General features: G+C 37.2%; 1 long non-coding RNA gene across 5 annotated transcripts in view; it reads left to right on the forward strand.

Moving 5' to 3' along the window:
• LOC106492145 (uncharacterized) overlaps positions 1–23,868 on the forward strand; it is a 168,019-nt gene that overhangs the window by 49,268 nt on the left and 94,883 nt on the right. For 4 of the 5 annotated variants that reach the window (XR_010884359.1, XR_010884358.1, XR_010884360.1 and 1 more), the window contains exons 3-5: positions 2,375–2,475; positions 5,171–5,334; positions 20,210–20,309. This is a non-coding gene — a long non-coding RNA (uncharacterized lncRNA). Of the gene's footprint in view, positions 1–2,374; positions 2,476–5,170; positions 5,335–16,246; positions 16,317–20,209; positions 20,310–23,868 lie in introns of all 5 variants that reach the window. The other variant, XR_010884361.1, reaches the window with a different exon arrangement.

Below are 23,868 nucleotides of genomic sequence, written 5' to 3' on the forward strand. Positions count from 1 at the left end.
GGAAGCACTTGCTGACCCGTTACATGTGGACTTGAGAAATATCCAGCCTCCCTCAAGCATAGACAAGGAGGGCCTTTGGTCAGCTCACTCGCGTAGGGCATGGTTCCAAGCCTTAGACAAGTCAGTGGTAGCCTTCCATGAACCCTAATGCAACCAGGATTAAACCAAAATAAAATAATCTTTTTAGCACAGCTACCACATTTTGCTGAAGAGTGGTAGCATTTTTAAGCTTTCCAAATAAGGAGTTTTAAGGACAAGGAAGAACATGCAGGCAAAGGGCTTCCAGGCAGAAGAGAGGGGTGTGAATAAAAATGCCTTTCATTGTTTCTTTCTCTGCAAAATCTAGCATAAAGTGAGGGCAGTGACTGTGATAATAAAGGCAAATGATAAATGAAAGAAGGGGCACTTCAACATAATCTAGATAACAGGAAAATTTTAAATGGACAATTTAACATAAGGGTCTGCATGGAATTATTTTTCATTAAACAATCAAAGCTTGTGGTAATGCAAATGAAATCCATTTTTAGCTGCAGGAAATTCTGACAATTTCAGAGGAATAAAAAATATGAGAATAATAATATCATGATGGTAATTCACAGTAATTATAGAAAAGCATAATTGCACAACACAAGCCCTAATCAAAGCTCAGAAGGGTACTTTGGCAATCATTAGGATTTCAGAACTGTTAGCATTTACCTTTGTCATTGGGCACCACACAACAAGCATTATTAATTTCATGTCAATCTCAAGCATAATTTTCTTGATCAAATATCAGTTCATAATAGCTAACCACAAAGATTAGCTTATCTGACATTGATTTTTGTGAAGTATATTAAAAAGAAGTAAGCTTTGCTGGTGATTGCTTTGGAAGAAGCAATGTTGTCCTTGAACTTGGGTTATTTCTCAAGGTTTGTGGGCTATCCTGTACGTGTGCAAGTTCCATAAATTCCATTTGGACCTCTTGGCCTAAAAGCTTCAGAGCATTGTCCATACTTTCCCTCTGGACATCTTACAGGTATAGTTTTCTGAGCTTCATACATCTGTGAGTTCATTATTAATCAAAGTGTTATTGAATTATGCACATAGTTAGTGCTGCTGTAGTACATAGATAACTGATCATTTGCGTTCACTGTAACTGCAGTTTCTAATCTGATGTGCAGCTAGTCCTAAATTATTCTGTGTATAGAATGTTTGATTCTTTTGTTGTTATTTTTTTTCTGCCGAAGAGCTATGTGTTGGCTTAAACCTGCCCTAACTGCCTAGCATGAAGAAAGGGACATTTCACAGTTGATGTGGAGGTGAAGGAAACATCTGAGGGATCAAAATTGATTTTAAGAAAAAAGAATATGGAGCTGGAGTATTCACACTGCACTCATTTGAGAAGTAATGATCAGTCATTAGGAGAGGAGCTAGTTCTCAAAAAGCTGAAGAGGTAAATAAAAGCACAAGTGGTCAGTTGAAACCAAAAGTGAAAAATCTGAAACCGTGATTTGGAGAAAGGATAGCCTGTAATGAGTAAGAAGTTTTTTTTTTCCCTCTCATGAAGAATTGAAATCTCCAGATTAACTAAGGCACAAATAACTAAAGCACGGTTATTTAAGCTGTTATTACAAATACGTGTTTGGGGTATGTATACTGTTCTTTTACATTCAGTAGAAGAAAAGTTGTATTTTGTGTAATAAGGAAAACAAGAACAGCTTCCTAAACATGAAATGCCAGCTCTTTTTCTGGGCCTCCTTGGTTCTTTTCATACTCCTCTGTATTCATTAAATTGTTTTTTAAGTAATCCTATTCTAATACTGGTATTATAGGTTTTAAAAGCTGTGCACATGGTATGAATTTTTTTAAGGGAGAGATTTGTCTGTAGTAGAAGACATTGGCTGGTAGGTAAAAATATATATTCGTTTGGAGCTCACCAAAGACGTAACTTCTTATGATGCAGGTGGGGTCATTTCCCAGCATCAGAAGTAGTAAGTACTGAATATCTTTTCCTTTTCTTAACTGACTCACTGTCATTGTGCTTTTCTCTGAGTTGTGGTAGGATTGTTTTTCTGTTAGCAACTTATTTTTTAACACACCATTCTGACACCTTGACAGTTCATGTGCTAAATCAAACTTTACAACAATTGGCAGGCAGTTATTAGATGTATTGCACTTAATTAACTTTGCACCTAATTACAAGCAATGCTGGCCGATTACAAAGGGCATAAATATATTAGTGCCCTAACTGTCACATCATGAAAATGGCTGTTTGAACAAGTCAAGCAAAAGCAATTACCACATTGTGTGCATGGTGAAGTGTAGCAGAGTGCAGGAAGAGGAATGAACTGCTTTACTATTTGTAGGAATTTAAATTTTGCACTTTGCATTTCAGGTGACCCAGATGAGTATAGCGTATGCTAGAAGATTTCCTTTCAACTGTACAAACACTTCAGGATTGCTCCCTGTGTGTGAAGGGAAAACAGAAGTTGTATGGTAAGAGCTGACTTAGTTTTTTAGATGTGGAAGAATAACTTTTGTTAGATAGCCACCCTGTGTGTCTATAAGTGATAAAGTATGAGGATTCCATGTTGAGGAAAGAATAGGGACTAACACAAGGTATACTTTACAAGATCATAAGCAAAAATTGGGACTCAGAATTACATTGTACAACTCTTACTTATATAGGAGCTGCCAAAATGAGATGGAGAGCAGAATTTGGTCACATCTGTAGAGGCCTATGTTGTAGGGAACAAATGTTAGCACTCGGTGTTCTGTGGAAATCTGTCTTGTGTTAGCTCAGGAAGAAAACATCTCTGTTTGCTTGAAAAGTAGGCAAGAAATTTACAGCAATTTTTTAAATTTCATAAGCTGCTTTGTAAACAGGCTCTATATGAAAGAGATTTTTCCTTCAGTATCAAGTATCTGTTTAACTGGCACATGCTCTCTTTTCCTTAGGAAAATATAGCATGTTGCAGGTGAATAACTAATTGCTATTGCACACATAGCAGTGGAGGGATATTGTCATTAGTTTTACAAAAAGTCTGGCTAGGGATAAAAACTGAGAGCTGCTAAATTTCATTATTTCTTTCGTTCCTTAAAGACTTCCTTTGCCTGCTTAGCAGCAGAATAGCCCCTGAATTAGCAATGTTTTGCAACAAAACCTAACAAAAATGTTTGTTTTCATTTTCAACAAAACTTAGTCTTACACTTCATTTATTCAGCAATGCATAGACAAAACAACTTTAGCCTAGTCATACAAATTTCATGGCCAACAGAGTGTACCATTTACTTTGTATGAGATATTTAATGCTTTGTACAAAACGGTACCCGGGTCACATGAACCAGTTTCATATATATTGGCCAAAAAAGGGTCACTAAAACTTGACTTTGCTGGAGGCAAATGGAAAGAAACAGAGGGAGTCTCAATGTGGCACTAAATTAGTGGCTGTAGGGCTTGTCTGCTGTTGTTATTTACAAGCGCTGAATAAAGGGAACTGTGATGATGTATGTAAACCTTTCCCAGCCCAGAACAGCCATTCATTGTTATTCACTTCTAAATAGGCTGCCTGTGTTGTTTCTGATAACTCATGGAAAAAGTAGGTGGCCTTTAACAAAAGTTTTGGATGCCTTTGTGATTGTATGGAAAAGTCAATTGACTCCTTTGTGTGCAACAGCATAAAGTAGAGAGTGGGGAGATAATGTGTTTTCAAATACAACATTACATCACTGCTGAAAATGATTGCTCAATGTATTAAGACCTTGGGTGGTCAGCAGTTTTTACCCAATATAAAATTAGAGACATTACTGTAGAAAAATAAACCTGTGCAGGAAAATGTCCTGAAAGAATGATCTCAGGGAAACAAGCACTGTCATTCAAGTAGCCTATGCAAAAGCACTTTGGCACTTTAGCCACTCCTCACTGGAATAGTCAGGAGCTCAGCCCAAGAGAGAAGTTATTTCAGTCAAGGGTTCATGTAAAGCTCTAAGATTTGAGTTTTCCAGGCCAAAATATATGCTACTAAGCTTTTCACTGGCGAGAAACTGCAGGGTGCAAGGAATTAATGTGAAATACTGTTGATTTGACACTTTCAACACACAAAGTGAGTTGTGTTCAACATGCAAAGTGTGTTGAAATGTCAGTTTCTTAACTGTATGCACTGTGGAGCCAACAAATAATCCATGAATAATGACTGAAAAAATAAAGGTAGACCTAAAACCATGTTCTGTGTTTTTGGGCAAAATCAGATGACACAATAATAAGAAGTTACTCTAACAGGATATTGGTGCCTGTGAGTTTTTCTCATATAGATGGTCGTTCTTTTGTCCTTGCCACATGGTTGCTGCTTTGATTCAATTGCCATTACTTAAAATATTCGACCTGAATTGTCAGTTCAATCTTTTTTTGTTCTCTGTTACATCATAATCCCATGGTGGGGAAATGGGGATATATGCAAAAATATGCTATATCACCACTTCTCAATTTTGAAACAGGATATCACAACGTTTTTGTGCCGCAGCTTTGTTTGGAATGCCCTCAGAAGGGAGCTGCCAACCCCTTTTTGTCCCTACAGTTGTTCCGGAGCAGGACGGCTGGGGTTTCTGCTTGCGCAGACCTAAGAGGCTGCTGGCCTGCTCTGCTCGCTCATGTGAAAGGGAATGGGAGGAGTTAGGGGCTGCTGCCTGTCACAGGCAGGCTCTCTGCTCTCTGCTGTGGTGAGAGATGCTACTCAGCAGGGCCAGGAGCCATGGCCTTGCAGAGGCGCAAGAATCCCACTTGCTTCTGTGCAAGGCAGTGTCATCTGGGCTTTCAGGAACTCAGCAAGAGCTTGAAGTCCTGCCTCTTAGAGGACAGATGCTACTATCATTCAGCACATAGAGGGTATCTGGTGCTTGCACAAGGCAAGGCTGCTCAGTCGCAGTGAAGTTTTTCCCTCACTTGAACCATGGCCGTTGTATTAAGCATTGATCACATGGCAACAACATTTACCCTACTTCTCCCCCTCCACACTCATTGGGAATGGAGATAGTGGGGAAGAGGCCAGGAAGTAGACTATGGCAGCTATTTTTCCCATTTATGTAGTATTTCATGGGCCACTGTGGTGTCCTCAGCTTTTTCATATTTGTCATATTTGCCATACTGGAACATTGACAAAAAATGAGCTAGTTAATTATTCTTTTTATTCTGTAGATAAAGACTTTTTGTCCACAACGTCTGAAGACTAATAACCTTAGTGCTCTGCTAAGAAACAGAGCCTTGTAAGATTCAAGGAAATCACCTTATCTGTCTTTTATCCTGTTTGGAAGCATCTAAAGAAAAACTGGAGACTGCAGTGACATACAAAGAACTGAAAGGTATGTAAAAACTCTCTGTCTAGGCTTTCCCTCCAAGTCTGCTTTGTTCATGGAATAGCATGCTTTATAGTTTGACTTTTACACTCTGTTGTAATAACTCTTTCCGTCTGAGTGCATCGTACTGTAAGAAGCTAATTGACTTTGACTTCTCTGCTTCTATTCCCAGTGGGATAATGCCAGTTGTAATTCTTTTATTGATTGTTTAGAGCAATTAGCAGAAAACAAATTTCTCCAAAGAACAGATCATTTGGTTTTGTTACTCTCTACCATTAAAGTTAAGCAATTTGTTATCTGAAAAAAATTAATAGGAAACACATTCCATCTGTTTATTATCTGAAGAGAGACAGGTTACCTCATCATGAATGTCATCGGTAATTAGCGCTCTTGTGCTGCCACCCTCTGCACCAGTGGCTGGCAATCTGTCAGTGGCTTCAAATGCCAGCGCTGATTGTGTTTGTGTGTGCCAAACAATGGGCAGACCGTATGTGATCCTGAAATTTGTAAACAGTAGTTGGCTTATGTAAGTTAACTAGGCAGTTTTGTTATATATTTGACTGCTGCCCTGGGAAGGACATGAGACTTTAAACCTCCAGGGCAATTCCCAGTCATTGGGTCACCAGCGCTCGGCCCAGAATGTCACTCTCAATTAATCAGGTTTCTGATGGTCACAAATGGTTTTTGTTTCCATTCTGGAAGACGTCTGGAACGGCGCTGCAATCAGAATGGCAGGGCCTGTTGTCTCACATTCCATCAGCATCACTGCAGTCCACGATAACCAGCAGATAAACCCTGACATAACTCACAGAGGCCTTGTTAATCGCTTAGGCTTCTCACTAGTTATAGAATAGATACCTTCTCCTTCTACTCTAGATTGCGAATGATGGGTTTTATTTTACGCTGCGTGAAGTTTCTTTAAAAAAGAATAGCCAGGGAAAAGGAAGTAATTATGTAATTTTTAGGCAGTAATCTTAGTGTTTTACTGGCTTTTTGTTCTGTTATTCTTGATTTTAAAAAATACACCAGATTTGTTTTTATTGATTTGTGTTGGGGAGAAAAAAAATCTGAAAATTCTGATTGCCTAATAAAATAGCTTCTGAGGGTCAGAGACTCTAAGATCCTACATGCAAGGGTTTGAAAGCTTTTGTAAGAATACATTTGTAATGGTAGGGAGCTGACTGCCAAGCTTAAATTTGCATCATAGTTACTATAAAGTAAATGATTATAGTGTAAGTGGTTAGTGAGTTACTTGTTTAGGTATTTTTCATAGATAATCTCCCGAGGAATGTGTTCTGTCATATGAATACAAGTATATACAAGTGTAGCTGGAAATTAAATGCTTTCTTTGGCACATGGTTTGGAAGCCTCCATTAAGACATATTACTTCCAGTATCACATGGTGGAATATTATGATGAGCGAGTATCTACTAATGGTGCTTATTGCTTGTACCTGGGCATTTTCCTCTCTGGGGCTACTGGGGCAGAAGGCTGTTAATGATGTGGGACCCCACTGGCATTGTAAAAAAAAAAAGCATTTCATAATTGTGTAGTAGCATACAATTTCCAAGGGACTGGTGGACGTTTGCCCTTGGTGCTTGAGGCCTAAGTAAATTCAGGGGGTAATCTCTTTTTTTGTTGTGAGAACATGAAGCTGCCATTGAAAACTCTGAGTCTCAGTCAAGGGTGAGAGTAATCATGAATTTCAGAGGGTCCATTTTAGTGTATTGCTAAAGATCTGATGTTAGCAGGAGGTGCAGCTGGATTAGTTGGTCTCTTAAAAATGGATGGGAAAATATCATTAGAGGCAGTGGCAAAATAGGGAAGAGTATGAATCATACCAAGAAACCTGTAATGTATGAATCTATAAATTCCCTCTTGGGGAGAAAAGCATATATATTATCATTTTGGAAATGGTTAATATAAGGAAGGCAGTATTGTAATGAAGAAGAAAGGAGTATTTTATGACTTAATCTTATAAAATGTGTATTCTCAAAAGGTAATACGCACATGTGGGCTGATCCAAAGCACTGTGGATTGAAATACTTATTTGGGTTTCAGTAAGTTTGGGGCCCAGCAAATCTTTTCCAGTGTTTATTGGGTAAACTTAATATACACAAACTTTTACAGAATTTGGTGCCTTCAGGTACCATAAGTAGTAGTCCCTCCTAAGGAGTGTATCTCACATAAAAATCAGATATTTAATATCCAATAGGAGTAGCAATATGTTATAAGAATCTTTTATTCTTTGTTTTACTTTTGTGTCATTTTAATAATTTGTATATGTGGTGTGCCCATTTGCATATTATAGAATATAATTGAAAAAATATGTATCTGTTTAACCTGAGGTAGGGGCAGACCAGTACCAAAAATAAGTCATTAGCTTTGGGATTAGAGGAGGAAAAAGAGGTTTTCATAGCAGTGTAGGGATGTTTTAATATTTAATTGTAAAGCCTCAGCATCTTTTCCTCAAGTAAAATGGGAAACTATCACAGATAAATGTAGATAATAAAATTAAATGTGATGCCAATACTGTAAATCCAACATGGGGTTTATTGTATCACTGAGCTTTTTAAAATGTTAGCATTCCTTGGCTTCATCTAGAAGAAATAACTAATTCCAGGTGAATCACCTCAGACAACAAAGCCCACCGCTGGTAGACATACATCACTCAGAGCATGAGGAAACAATTCACCAGGGGCATGTTTAGATGTGAGAATATTTTGTTATGGCATGGTGACTAACATTGCTCTTTATCTCATTAGTTTATATGGTATTATATATAAATTAATTTCTGTTAACTTCTACATCCAGTTCAGTTAATGTACACACATCTTGGGATCTCATTTAATGAACATATTATACCTTAAAATATTAAATTACAGCCTTTCTGCCCCCCAGGTAGTTTATGAGAATGTCAGACATGGTGATATAAATTAATATGTAGTGCAGCAAGCTAACAAATTCCATTTAGTCCAAGAGGACTGAAAGCAGTTCCCAGAGGCAGAGCTGGAGCCTTCTGCTGGAGACCCCTGAACTCAATGGAAAGACTTAATGCTGACTTTGTTAAGTGTTAAAATATGGGTGGAGATGGAAGACAAAAACTCCAGAGAGAACAAATTAGTGAGGCAGGTTGTAGTTGTCCGTTGCCAGTGGAAGCCCTTCTTGTGATCAAGGCCAGTGTTCAGGCACACGTATGCTCAGCTAATTCTAAGTGGTTCTCTGCAGAGCAGTGCAAGTTAGCTGTTTTCAGGTATAGAAAGCATCTGTTGTTTTTACTTGAGCTAGAAGAGGAAAGCTCAGTGCACTCATTATTGTCACAAGCAGTGGGAGTCATGAGCTGAAACACAGGTGTCTACAGCCGTCTCAGATGCCTTCGGGTATCCTGCCTGGCCTCCGAGGGCCATGTCAAAACTGTGCTATCTGGTAGAAGTCAAGATAATGGCAAATGAGCAGTCCCTTTAGACCTTACTCTCTGCTGTCCTCTTTATATTCTTTGCATTATAATGTCAGTGTCCTGGAAAGATCATGAAGAAAGAGAATTATTAGAGGAAGAAAAATTAAAAAAAAAAGCAGAAATTATCCAGGTTGAAAATGGGGAATATAGAACTCAGCTCTAGCCCCAGAAATTCTGTGATTTCTTGTTGCAGAATAGCATCCACTATGCTGAAGTCACTACTTCTATTGCTTAGGTCTTTTATTCATTGGTCACGTGGCAGCTGTGAAAATGCCAATACGTTGTTTTAGCCAAAATGTGTTCACAAAATAGAAACGAGTTCTTTTTTTTTTTAATAGTGCCAATAAGACAGAATATTATTCCTCTGAAACTGAATCTTCTGTTCTCCTGTTCACTCAGGCCAATTTTTTTCCCAGATTTTCCTTTAAAACAGCTGTTTTGCAGGTAGTATCATTATGTCATCTTGTTCATAATGCAAGTTTTCTTCTGCTGCTCATTTGTGAGATGAAAATTAGTATCTTATCTGTCTGATGGGTTTTTCTGTTATTATCTGGATTTTTGTTAAGAGCTAGGATAAAAGAGAGTAACTCATGCCATCATTCTTCAGTTAGAAAATATAATGTATCATGTAAGATTAAATTGTTTCCTGATTGTAAATAATATATAGAGAAACAATGAATAATTAACTGTAGGCAAAGATCCATTAAGAAAGGTCATCTTAAACTTGACTTATTTTCTTTGTCTGTATGATTATCATTGGTCAAATATAATTACATACTTGTCAAATGGCAGTTCTGGAAAGACTAGCTAAATTTCACCATAAATTGCAAAAACCAAGACAGGAACCAAGAAAGAACCTAAGGCTTTCCTGGTAAGACATGCTCTCAAAACTTTGCTGAGCGCAAGTTTCTCCTTTTATTCTTCACTTTATTTTAAAAGTTTCAAACAAGTAACTTTAGGTACTCTGGCATATTAAGAGATCATGTTTTGTGCAACTTTTGCTCCATACAAGTCAATAGGTATTGTCTCTTTTCCAAACTCAGACTCTACTCCTGCCTATTTAGTTTCTGTCTTTCTAGGCAAATAAGTAGTTTCTCTTCATTACAGTTTCTGTTGGTTTTGTTTTCCTTCTTTTTCATCTTTTGCACAGCCTGACTCTTCATGCAGCCTGTGTTGGAATCCTCTGACTTGATTCCACCCTGTAGCTTCCTTCCTGCAATATTTGCAATGCCTTGATCATTCCCTCCCCTAGTTATCCTGTTCCTCAACTGGGAAAGATACATTAGCACCAGAAGCTTTCTACTTTAAGAGAGTGATTTTCTCCTTGCTGACATTGTCAGTCCTGTCCAGTTTTACATTTCACCTTGCTATTAATATTAAATTGATAATGAATGCTGATTACTTATGGAAATTAGGGACGTCATTCTCACCATAAAACATTTATTGGAGCAAACCCAACTTAGCAAACAAATTGATGTAAAAAAGCAGAACAATATAAAAACTATCAGCAGGGCACAGGTTTATTTTATGCAGATGTGTAGTTTGCATGCCATGAGACTCAACAGCACTCAAGTTTCCAATAACTTTGTTTTTTTGCTAGACTAATTTTCTTCATTACTTATAGGTCCCTGCAGAATTCAGAGCTGTTATTACAAGCATATACATTACAGAAGGAACACAGCATAGTTTTTTAATAAGGTTTTCATCAACTACTTTTACTGACATTTCTTCATTTCTCTTACACCCTGCTTTTAATGCCACAGTCTTCATTTGATACTGTACAACAAAAAGGGTGGAATATTACCACAGAATGTGTGTATGGCTGAATATAAAAATAATCACACAATGTACTTGAAGCATGAAGGCTCTTTGAGCAATTTCCACTGCCTGTTTGCATAGGCAATTTATGCATCTAGATGGGAAAAGTTATTCTCTTTTCCTTTATCAGATTAATACAAAATAAAAAACCCACTCTCAAAGCTTAAGATTCAGAATAGAAAATAATTGACAGAGTCTTTAAGTCCAGCATATCAAAAGTAAGCGTGCATATTTGTGTGAAGAAGCTTGTGAAATACTGCAAGACCTGCACTTGCAAAATTGTACAACACAAACTTGGATTCAGAACTTGTCCTATATCAGGGAATGTGAGCCAAAATAAAGTGGCCTTCTATCACTGAGTGATTTTGATGATCTACATTTTAAATGTTTGAGGTAACAGGGACAGCAAAAATAAGAAGCAATTCTTCATCCTACCACAGACACCAACAAAGTGAGTGCCTGATCTATCCAATTGTCTATTCAAGTCCATCAAGACCTGAGGCAAGTTTATTCTGCCTCCAGGACACACCTCCGCCTCAAAGAAGCATATTTCAGGTGTGACAACTCGTAATAAAGAATGATCTGTACCCAAAATGGAATACTTTGCTGTGATCCAAACACTTAAAGGCAATTAAAAAACAAAAACGATAATTTTCTCAGTGCACACATCAATATTAGTAGTGAGAGAATCCATGGGATTCATCTAATATCCCTGTGGGCCAACCTTTCCCAGCAGAAGAGAGAAACAAGGTTGAAATAAGCTTTAGTACCTTTTTTTCTAGATGTTTTCTCCTTTGGTGTGGGGCACAACTTGTGTCCTGCTTTCCACATGAAATGCTTCATGATACAAAGGGAGAAAGACGGTGAAATTTCATACTCAGTGATCAAAACAGCTGAAAAATAATCGTGCAGAGGGATCACATCAGTAAGCAGATATACTTCCACTAACTTCAGTGGATTTCTATTAATGACCAGTCTTACTAAACCTCACTTTCCCTCAGCTCATGGCTTAGCTGTGATGCATAGGGTTGGCTTTGTCCCAGCTGTGTTCTGCCCCTGGCAGTTATGATGGATGAGGGATTCAGATTCACGACCCCTTTCCGTGCATTTGGAGATAGGCTACAATAGTCTGGACAAATGTGTTTTATTTTTTCCAGACCCATATATATCAGCAGGCGCTATGAAATCTGACCTACTTTAGCTCAGATCAGATACCCACCACTGATGCGCTGCTCACAGCACTGCCAGAGGAGGATTATGCTGAAGTGTTCCGGACAGCTTTACAGATTGAAAATGTCAGCGCCACCATGTATCAAAAGAATCCAAAAACTTGACTGTTGATACAATAATTCTGAAGACGTATCCAACAACAACACAGAATGAAGAAAAGCCACGAAGAGGGAGGAAAGCTGGGAGAATGAAAAGAGGCTGAAAAGTTTGATGTTGGTGTTCATTTTTATGAAAAAAATCACCTAAATTATTTGTCAAGAGCTCTCCATTTATAGATAATGCAGAATGCTTAGTCTCATATTCTACAATAACAAGGGAACGCATCCCGAATTAGAGAGAGTCTGTCAGCTAAAATGATTCCAAAATATTCTGATACCTTGCAACCGGGCAAGTAAACCTGCTGCCTACAGATCTTCCTCTTAACAGCTGGTGGTGTGATGATTCTGAGCATGTGCTTGTGCATTCACACTCACACAGACAGGATATTGCCCATCCTGCTACGTTCGCTAAAGCAAAGTCCAGATACTATACTACTGAGGCTGGGACTCTTGAGGGGTATGCTCATGTCATTGGAATACTTCAGCAAAATTACAGCTTTACATTCCACTTGGCTCTGGCTGTACTGTATAAAACTTAGATAGGGAAAAGGCGGACGGAATTGAAATCCAAAATAAATAACCTGAAAATTCAAAGTCCTATGTCTCTTAGAGCGGTATAGCATGCCAGAAGCTGCATGAAGTTGTCATACTGTAAAGCAAATGAGAAAAGTCTGAAAATTTTCTTCTGTCCTTGACAAATTCTGACTCTGATAATCAGCAGTTAATTAGTACACACCCACACATACACATACGTACTTCACTTCTGAAAGGAAATTCAGTAACAAATCATATTGAGGCCTCATAATCAGAAATTAAGTATAGCTAGTAAAATATCCCTCTTGCAACAATCTAACTAGGTCATCAGAAAGAAAGATAATTTTAAAAGGGCCCAAATTCCTACTGATCATTTATACATCCAAGGAGCCATCCTATCGCTCTCTGGCCCCTGTTTATATAGATGTTAGACTAATACAGTTAGATACCCCCATTTCATCTGCCTGTAATAGAGCTCTCATAGTTACTGGGAGCACCCAGTGAAGTTATCTGACATCAGTTTGCTCATTTGTCAGAAGCAGTAGTATTTTTGTTACTACATTTTTCTTTGTCATGGCATCTACTTGTGACTCTGCTAACTGTAAGGTTTTATATACTGTGCTGAAAATGTTTCTGTTCCTACAGTTAGGTCCAAACCTTATTAACATTAAGTGGATGTTTTGAGAGGGTTTTGAGTCAGCTCTGATTGCTTTAAGCTTTGTTCCTATCAGTAGGAAAAAAAACCACTAAAAATGGTCAAGAAATATATATTAATTTTTTAAAATCTGCAATTTACAGATTCTACTCAAAGGCTGTTGATCTAATGGAGCTGTCTTGAGCAAACCTGTATGATAGCAAGCTGATGGAAATTAAGAAGCTAGAGAAGTGAAAGGAGGTGAAAAGTTCAATATTTGATTGCCTATGAGAATGTGGAATAATATAAGGCAAGAGGGAAGGGATGATGTGGGAGAGTAGATGAATAGATTACAAAGATGATGGTCTGTTGGAGGAAGCAGCATTCCCTCCGCTACGTGGGTTGTTTGCCATGGTGAATGTAATACCTGTATTACCAGATACCTGTAATACCAGAGGCCTGTAAATGTGCTCTTGAACGCAGTCCTGGACTTCTGCTAAGGACTTCTAATAAACACTCTTTTGAAAACATAATGTTACAGTGTCTATTTCCACAGAGCTCACTTTGCAATAGACTTTATGGGACATACTCCAGGAGAAGAGAATGATTTATGTACTCAGTAGTCTTTCCTGCTCTGCCCTGTGGATAAACCCTGGCACTGGCCTGCAGGCCCAGAATCAAGAAAGGTGCCGGACTACTGCTGGGGAGATCATTTTAAACTTGGATATTGGAATTTTTTCTCAGTTGTGCCATCATCAATATCAGCTATTTGTTTATTTGTTAACTCTTGCAATGTACTTGTTTAATATTAGATTTGAGAATTAATATGTATCTCCCTTTCAAAACATCAACAGGTCATTACAAAAAACAATACATTAGCAAATCAGGATGCTTCTTAATTCAGTGTTCTCAGTATTAAATATAAACTTGAAATCAGATCAACATTCAAATGTAACTCATAAATTCCTATGCATCACTATGTTTGGAACAGATTGGGGACATGCATTAGAATTTAAGCGGATCATGTAAGAAGTGAGAAAGGGCTACACTTGTATGGGACTCACCTCATCTCCTGCTAGCCATCTGAAAGCTGAAGTCTAACCAGAGCTAATTATCCAGGGCCTTCCTGTGGTTACTGGATAGAGCCAGGACAGCACCATTCTATTTATTTTATGGTGACAAAATCCTCCTTGCTCCTCACAGTATGAGCTGGAGCTTAAGTCTTTATACAGTCTGAACAGTTTATGAAAGACAAGCTCACTGCAACCTCCCAGGAAATACCACAATTGCTTATAAGAGGACTTTTTTCTCAGGTCTGTTCGAGTATTAAGTCAAATATTAATTTAAAATACAATCTGTCTGACTTCAGACTGAGCAGAAGCAACATTCATACAACTAGTCCCAGCTGCATGACACAAAATGCAGGTATACGATTTGTTTTTGTTTTTTTTTTTAGTTTTCTGGTCTGTATAAAGACAAATTTCAAATGAATAAGTCTATTCTTTAGTTTGTCTTGGGCAAATTCCCAGCATAATTCCATTTAAAATTCAATGTCTTCTCCTGTTTTTAAATACTAGGTTGACAAATAGCAAAGAAAGAAGTATTCAAGTGGGTAAATACTAAGCAGGGGAAAAGGTAGGCACATCCCTGAAAACTTTGCGGACTTTCAGAGTACACAGCCACTTGGGTAACTGTGGATATGATCAGCTACATCTCCAAACTACTCAGCTGTGCTGTATCTTCAGGTTTAGCTGTGGAAAGACATGTAAACTTGTTTCCACTTGATAATACAATTGAAAGAAATCTGCCAGAACACACCAAAGAGCATTGAAAAGAGAAGCGCTATTCATTGGTCCACCTAAAAGAATTTTGCTTTAAATGATCTGTATGTCAGCATCCTCACTTGAACACAGGTTCTGTTGTACAGTAGAGCTGACAGCAGTGCTACACCTTCCCCCTCAACTTGTCACTTCTCCAGACAGCAGTACTTTAAATCGGCACAGTATGTCTCATTTTATGGCTAGGAGAAGAATGCCCAGGACTCTAAGTCAATCTCTTTCAATTTGGTGTCTTGCCTCAATGAACTAACTACTGATTTAACAGCTGCCACAGACTGTGCTGCACTCATAAGCTGAAGATATGATGTACTAGAGATCATGCTGGGGGGGGGGGTACATCAAAATAATGAGAACTGTTTATTTTCAACAGACTGGACACAGTAGGCGAATAGAATATGCTTAACACAATAACATTAATTGGTTTGTCTATAAAGGACAAATATAAATAAAACTCATTAAGTTTCATCTGTGTATAGTATCATGATGTGAGTCACAATCATAAATTGTGAAAATTAAGTCTTTTACTTGACTTTTAAGTAAAAGACTTTATTTATCCTTTACTTAATCTACATGTTCCAGGGGTAACCTGCTCTAGCACCACACTGACTCCTTTCAGTCTTTCACAAAAGCCTCTAATACATCACAGAATTAGGATTGCAGATGGCTTGTGGGCTTCTTGAGGCAAGAAATTTAGGTTAAAGAAAGTATGACACAGAGGTTTATTTTGTATTCCCTTAACAACTGTATAATATGCAGAAATTTGCAAATGGGTGAGTTCAAATGACTGTTAACATTTTCATTATTATTGAGTATTGATATCATAAGAAGGAAGTAATGCCAGAAAAGTTCATAGTAAATAGGTACGTTACTTTCAGTAATACAGTTTTAACCTGTTAGCTACAAAGGTGATGACATGTGAGATGGGAGAACAGTTTAAATGGATAGCCATCCAGCCACAGCCAAAGGAAAAATACACTTTAAAGTAGTGATATTCAAACTTTTTTTTTTGACAAACAAAGCATATTCAATCTGAACCACTTTCTTATAGCCCATGATGCACAGCATCTGTTGAACATACAGTTTAATGTGGTTCATCAGACCAGTTGTAGACCATTGAGCAGGGTGACACAGAGTTGTAGTTATCCTGGAACTATAATTTGGAATGAATACCTAAAAATAGCAACTCTGCCATCAGCCTGGTAGTTCTCTATAGCCCATGTCAAATTCATCTCTTAATTTTGAATTCATTTTTAATGAATGCTAATGTTTTTTTTCTGTAAACCATTTTAAACTGTTTCCCTTCACCCAGGATGGGAGAGGGTTCAAAAGCTGTACCAAGAGAAGAAATAAAGAGACTGAGAGCCAAGTTCAGGTGAAAGGTAAGCAGGACAAGTTCATTGAAGTTAAGAATGAAACCTGCTTGCCCATTATTTGGCCAATATAGATCAGTTAAGGCTGAGTGCAAGAGCGTGCATAGATAGGTAATTGGGCAAAGATACCCACCCACAGTATGTTGTCTCAGGCCTAAAATCCTATGAAAACCTGGGCCTACCCGATGGATGTTCCTTCCTCCCTTCCACCAATAATATTTCCACATAGTACTGTTGTGATCCTGTTTGCATCCCTGAGTTCCTGCCTGTTTTCTACTGTGCTGGTATTATAGTTCCCCTTCTCTACCAGTTTATCCTGTTTCTTTCTGTGTTGCTCTTACCCTCTACCCTGCTTCCAGCAGACGTTTCAGCCAGAGTATTGAATCCTGTGTGCTTGTCTGGAGAACAGGGGATCAAGAGCTTTAATTTAGTGGTGTCATATCTGAGATCTGCCAAGGCGATCTGGGAAAATTAGTGAGCTGAAGGTGAAATATGGAGTGTCACAAAACTTTGATGCTGTCCTCACTATCTTTCCATAGTATCTATAGTGTGCACTGATATTTGACTTATATTAAATATTTTCAGAATATTTATAAATATGTAAATAAATATAAATTTCAGAATATTTATATAAATATTTTCAGAAAGTTAAATCTTCAAATTTTCAATTCTAAAACCCATAAGGATGGAAACAAATATCCAAAAGTGGCCTCAAAAGAATAAATGTGATTTGACATAGTCCTTTGTTCTTTTAGAGTAACTGAAACAATTAGTCCAAATGAAGCACTTGATCACTGGAACCCAGAGGAATTTCTTGGCTGTTGACAAATCATGAATAATAAAAGAAAGGAGTGTAGAAAGGAGGGAGGGATTCATGAGAGTAGATAATCTACTGGTGACAAACAAAAGCCAGTTTCAAAGACTCCTGAACTGGGCAAACTTCTGCTGAAATGTTCAATTTCTGTTTCAAAACAATATTCAGTTTCTGTTTTGGTTCAGTAAGCCAGTAGCGCTACAGTGATTCTTATGAGCTTCTGCAAAGTGCTTCATGCACTCATTTTATTTCTGTCTTAAGTAGCTGATTATCCTCCAATTTTAGGTAAAACTCTGTTATTGCAGATCTTTATCTCTATTAGTTGAAAGCATGTTCACTTACAAATGTAGCTTGAATTATCTAGGGGCAAGCTGAGCTTTCTACTTTCCCGTTAAACCATACTTATTTTATTTTGTAATCCTTTTGCCCATCTCCATCATATTTTTCTGTTTGCTTATCCACTACATTGAATAAGTGCTTGATTCCTGAGGTAACTAGGCACTACAAAACATACAAACCAGATGTGTGTATGTTGATATCTTGATATCAATATCTGTATGTAATCTCAGTATTATCTGATGGCATTTACACTCTTCCCACCATAGAAGAAAAATGTCTGTCTTGAAATCCTTGGGTTCTAGGAGGTGTTGATGTAACTGGCTTAAGAAATGAGTAATCGTTTAAGAACATAAAATATGTATATTGTAGAAGAAGATGCTGAAATATAATTAATTGCTTTGCATTGAGAATATTTCATGAAATAAAGAATCAAACAGAAATGCCCATGCTATACTTCACATCTTGCTAATTCTTATTGTAAAAATCTATAAATTTTAGGAGAGGTTCTAAATCAGGTATAGTTTGATGACATGCAGCTATCACAGATGGAATAAGAATTTCTCTGACTACAAAACAGCAGATCTTCCATTCTGCTTCTGTGCACCTCATGTAAAGGATGCAAACAACCCATCTCTGTTCTTTCTGCGTACTCTAAAACTGTGTCTTTGGTGGTTAGGACTTCAGTTGGGCCACACCAGCTAATGCTGTGGTTTGAAACAGGAGAAAGGATAAAAGAGAATGCACTACCATTCAGCTTTATTTTGTCCATCCTTATCTCATCTACTGATTTTGGTTTGCATAGATCAGGAGGACTCTCAGTACAGTGTGTACACTTGTCCCAAGTTCGTAATTTACAGGATGGTTGTGTGGCTAGGTAGCACAATGTAGCAGTTTGTACCCCAAATTACTCTGCAATTGAGCGTGCCCAAGTAGTTTCTCACCTACTAACGGAAATAGATCAGACTATGTCAGAAAGTCCCAATATTTCAAAATACACGTCATTTTACTGTAAAGCTTCCTAAGGCTTTTTCATTACTTATTAAGAAATTATATCCTACACTAATTCTGCATTGTGTCCCTAAAATCTGTTACACCAGTCACTCATCAGATGCTGGAAGCCAAAACCACTGGTTTTGTAACTCCATTGACTTCAGTAGCTTGCATGAGGAAAGAATTTGGTCCCTTTCAGCTAACCATAATATACAGTGTTGTTTGTAACTTCCCAGGTGTATAATTCTTGTAGCCTTCTTTCATGGGGTAAAGGAGATTAATTTTAGAAACACAGTAGATTTTAGAGATCCCAGGACATTTGCTCTAACCATTTCTTTGCCTTGCTTTGAATAAGTCTGCTATCTGGCTAACTTTCACTTGTGGGGGAATTATATCATGGACTATTAACAGCTATACCTCAGTTAAAGCATGTACAACTAGGGAGTGTCTTCAAGCCTAATGATTTCCCAATTCCTAATTATTTCTTATTTAAAAATCTGTAATAAATAATACAAAAAAAAAAAAGTTGAGGTCAGACTGTAGCTGCATTCTCATTGAGAATTCAGATAGGAAACACAAACTAATTCATACAAAAATAATACCTTAAAAAGGTATTTGAATAATTTTGACCGTGAAACAAAAGAAAGAAAACATCTCAGCAGCTTTAATAACATCTTAGAGGTAATTACCTTTCCTGGGCGATGGGCAGAAGGACGGATGTTTAGCAGAAACCTGGGTTCCATTCTGGGAAGTCCGTAAATCTATTCTCAGTTATACACATATGATTAAGTCCCATTCATGCCATGGAAACTTGAAAGGTGCGCTGTTGCCTTGTCTACTTAAAGGGTAAATGAAGACTTTGGATCTTAATACCAACAATGAACCATGAGGTATAATATATTCTCAGAGGCAGCCTCGTGGTTTTTACTAGCCAGTTAATTCTAAGGAGGTGTGCGACTGGAAGTCTTTTTCCGTTATGGTTCCCTGGACTTCCTCACTGGGTGGCTGGCAGAATTCTGTACGCTAAGTTATTCTCTCTTTTAATATGGTGGCTTCGTTAGTGAGGACTCAGGGAAAATTCTGGATGTTGCAAGTATCCAGATGGCCTCATAATTAAGCATAACCAAGTTATTCAGTATTTTGGAGCAAAATTTTAAGAAATTAAAATAGATTTTCTTTTTAAAGTAGGAACCCCTCCCCCCCATGCAATTGATTTTAAAGTGGTGAGGATATCACTGCAATTCATTAAGTTGAAAACTTTTTTTTTTGCAATTATCTTTTTTTTTTTTCTTTTTTTCACAGTTTTTTTCCTCTATGCTCATCCGGCTAATTTTGAAACTTGATTTCCCCTGAAGCTGAAATGGGAGGGAGATAAAACAGGCATAAAAAAATAATAGGAAAGAAATGGAAATCTATAAATTAAAAATCTCTTTTAAAGTGAGAAAGCAAAAATGTGAAAGACTTTGAAATGGGGGGAAAAAATTCAGAATAGAGTGAATCACAAGCTGGAGAAACAGTGTGGAAATTATTAATAAAACTGTTTTCCAGATTTTCTACCATTTAGGCTCAACAAGCCACAACACCAACTCTGCAACATTGTTCAAAGATGAAAAACATTTTAGAGGCACTTTCACAATCCCATTTCAGGGCTGTGGAAGAGAGATACCAATTTCTGTTTAATTCTTAGACTTATGCATGTACCTTTTGACAATAAATAGAGAATCAAATATGCACTTCATTGTTTTTTCTGCTTTCTCAGCAGGGAAAATTGGCCTCTCTATTTTGGAAGACTTTTGTCTATGGTTTATGGATGTAAGGGCCTTCCCACCTTCTGTCTATAAGCTGGATGAAATATATTGGTAAGTAACATGATTCTGACATAAAACTAAAATTATTTACAGTCAGAAATTATTGCATATGTGAATTCACAGTTCTATTTAAACAAACCTATGACTGTTATTAATCCAGTACTAACAGATGATTAACTCAACATTTATTAACTTCTGTATGCTAACGGACGAAAACATTTGTTTCACATGTGAAGTAGGAACAGTCCTGTTCATAATTAAATGTTTGGCTGCTCTAATATTGTAGCAGTAGAATAAAGAGTAACTTTGTGCAAGCCAGGTTATTGATTAGAAAAACACTGTACTGTGTTAAAACAGCCTTACTCAAACCTCCCTTTTGCAACTGAGGAAACACATTATTTAGAGCAAGGGCCATTACTACTACCTTCTCACTATCAACAAAGATAAATAAGGTCAAATTATTTCATACACTGCAGAATATTTTCCACTGATGCTCTTGTAATATTAAAATTTAAAAGGCCCTTAGGCAAATATTAAAAACATACACACTTGTATTGCAAAATGACAGCACTCATGCCATACGAAGGAGAGAACACGTGGCAGTCCAAAACTGGTTACAAAATGGAAGTTGCGGCATGTGTAGCAATGGCAGTTAAACTGTATGTAATGTAACTTTAATTGAATCTGTTAAAATTCTACTGACAACAGCCAAATTCTGCTAACTTTCCTCTAACATTGCAAAGACAGTGGATGCCTCACAGACTTTATCATGATCATGGAGTCAGTTCGAAATACCTTTCACTTTTCAGAGAGTATTTTGATTCTGATCCTACAGAGACTTAACAACTTGGTTACTTTTGACCATCTTGAGTAATCCTATAGAGGACAATTTAAACCTGCCTTTCTGGCATGAAAGCAGTGCTTTAATAATATATGTAAATATCTAATTTTTGTATCATCTGATCCAATTAATTCAAGTCAAAATGAAAGACAATTGGTGTCTTTGCATTAATGCAAAAGAGAGGACCCGCTCAGTTATTTGAGTGCTCAATCAGAATAATTGCCCTGAAGTTATAAATAGGATCAGAAGTTTTTGTCTTCCATGATGCACTGTAAAATCGATACATCATAGCATATGTAAGGAATTGTTTTTGAGTCTTGCCTTGATATGGGGTGTGTTTTCCTCCATCTCTGCTGTTCATGCATAGATTCACTACATCCTCCCTATGTAATGTTCCTCACAAGAATAAAGTGAAAGGAACAGTGCATAGCAAGAAGAAACATACAGCACCTGTATGGTGTGATCTTCTTCTGTCGTTATTTACCTGGTTATCATAATTAAAAATTTGTTAGGCTTTTCAGATAATAATCTGCGTAAAAGTCTTGGAAAGTGCCTGTTTTTATGAGCATTAATTGCTTTCAGTGGGACTACCCATTAGTAAAGGTAAGTCTTCCCATCATCAGGGACTAATTATGACAATTGCAAAGGAAAAAGAAGTAGGAAGAGAGTTATTATTACTATTGTTAATGTCTTAATATTGCTAGTATTCTAAGCCTAACAGCACATTTTCATGTTTCTTGCTTTTAATCCTTATCTATTAGTATTATGAACATTGTCTAACTTGGCAGGCTTTTTTCTTTTATCCATCCTTATATTTCAAGTTTTTACCTGAATGCTACCAAGTACTCTTTGGTTTTGATATTGCCTTCAGTGGGAAGCCACACTTGGTGAAGATCCAATACCTCAACAACAGTTTACTATCCTACTCAGGGAACATAACCACTGAACAGCCTGAGGTGGATTGTTAATACTGACTTTACCTTGACGCATAACAGAAAACATGGGAGCATGCAGTAGCTAAGGAGGGAGTATATTATTCATTTCATTTTGGTGCTAGCTAACATCATGTTTACAAATCTAGGTGGGCTATGTTTCTTCTTTATTTGGCATTGTTTGAAAGATCAGTGATGGAAGGATGGAAGAATAAGATAGTTCAAGTCTTGTAATAGTTCATACTGTATATAGTATGCTAGATATATAATACTAGATACAACTATAGATGTTCTATATTTATATTACATATATAAAAGTAATATATTTAAAATTAATAATATATTCCCAGTACATTTGAACAAAAAATAAAAAATATATTTCCCTTGTCTATGCAGGACCATCTCAGACAATTTTCTTGTGATGTCCCTGGTGGCTTGATGTGATAATCTGTCATAATGTAACCAAATGTGAAAGGAAAAATATAAATAGAAAATAGAAAACCTTATTTTCCCCAGCTGCTCACTATCACTTCTAAAACCGAGCAGGCAAGTCAAAAATTCCAAGGGTACAGCGGCCCAGGCATGGAGTAACTCCTTCTACCTGAGGTTCTTCAGCCAACTCAGTGCTCCAGGGTAAGAGTGTGACCTGGTCAGTTTGGCTTTAGCAAAATGACAAGCTGAAATTTTGGGGATATTAAAATTCCTGAAGACTCATAAAGGTCAGGCTCAACAGGCAACTTATTTTCCCTTTGTATAATCTATAGTTTGCTAATATAAACAGTACTTAATTTCTGAAACAAGGCATTTTTCAACTGCATAAGAATAGAGTACCTACCTGTGGCCTCTCTCTAGGGCATCAGAAAATAACATATCTGTAAAAAGCAGAATGTTGTGACCACCCCTCCTTGTTGTGGTGCCTGATTAACATACTTGCCAACTGCACATGGGATTTTACTGACTGCAGGTTAAGCTGCAGTGACCACAAGACCCGCTAACATTGTAAACTGAAAAGCCTGGAAATTTAATTTCTGCTTTTCCATATGTGCTCTAAGAAGAAACAATCTGACCAGGAAAAAAGAAAGAAAAGCAATAAAGCATGTATTTTAAATTCAAAAAAAGAATCCATTTTCTTACACTAAAGTGTTCCAAAAAATGATGCAATTTAGAAGGCATTTTTGTGACCTTGTTTATTACTTTTAATATTGTAATCGCTATTGGTTACAACTATAAAATATTATACAGTAGTATGTATGCTAAGACTAAGTCTACAAGACCTTATAACTAAACAGAGACAATATATGCAAAGGCTGGGAAGGGAAACATGCACGTGTGAAATGATTAGTAGAAATCATAGGAAAATAAGATGGGGATGGACCTAAGTCATTTAGGCAAGCCCCTGCATTGAAAATGGATCAGAAATAACTAGACCATTCCTGCTAAAGCTGAATCTAATCTACTCTTTAAATAGCAAAACAAGCAAAAAATACACAGAGTCTTCCCCCCTCCACACACACACACAATTCCTATTAATATCTAGACTAAATCTCCATTGGTGCTCGCTTCCCCAAGAATTTATCTTGTCCTACCAATGGATAGCACAGAGACTGAGTAATAGCAGGTCCCTATACAAAACTTTCACATACTGAGAGACCTATCCTCATGTTCCATCATCCTTCCTACTCTCTCTTTCCTTCTCCTGGTTCCCCCTTTTCTAATCTGAACAACCTCAGTTTCATTTTTATGCCTGTCGTGTTTCCCAAACCTCTAGTTTTGCTGCTCTTCTCTGTACCATCTCCTGATTTATCCATTCTGTATAAGCAGAATTTCATTTCTTAAT

This window comes from Apteryx mantelli, chromosome 5 (assembly GCF_036417845.1).
Source record: "Apteryx mantelli isolate bAptMan1 chromosome 5, bAptMan1.hap1, whole genome shotgun sequence".
Taxonomy (NCBI): domain Eukaryota; kingdom Metazoa; phylum Chordata; class Aves; order Apterygiformes; family Apterygidae; genus Apteryx; species Apteryx mantelli.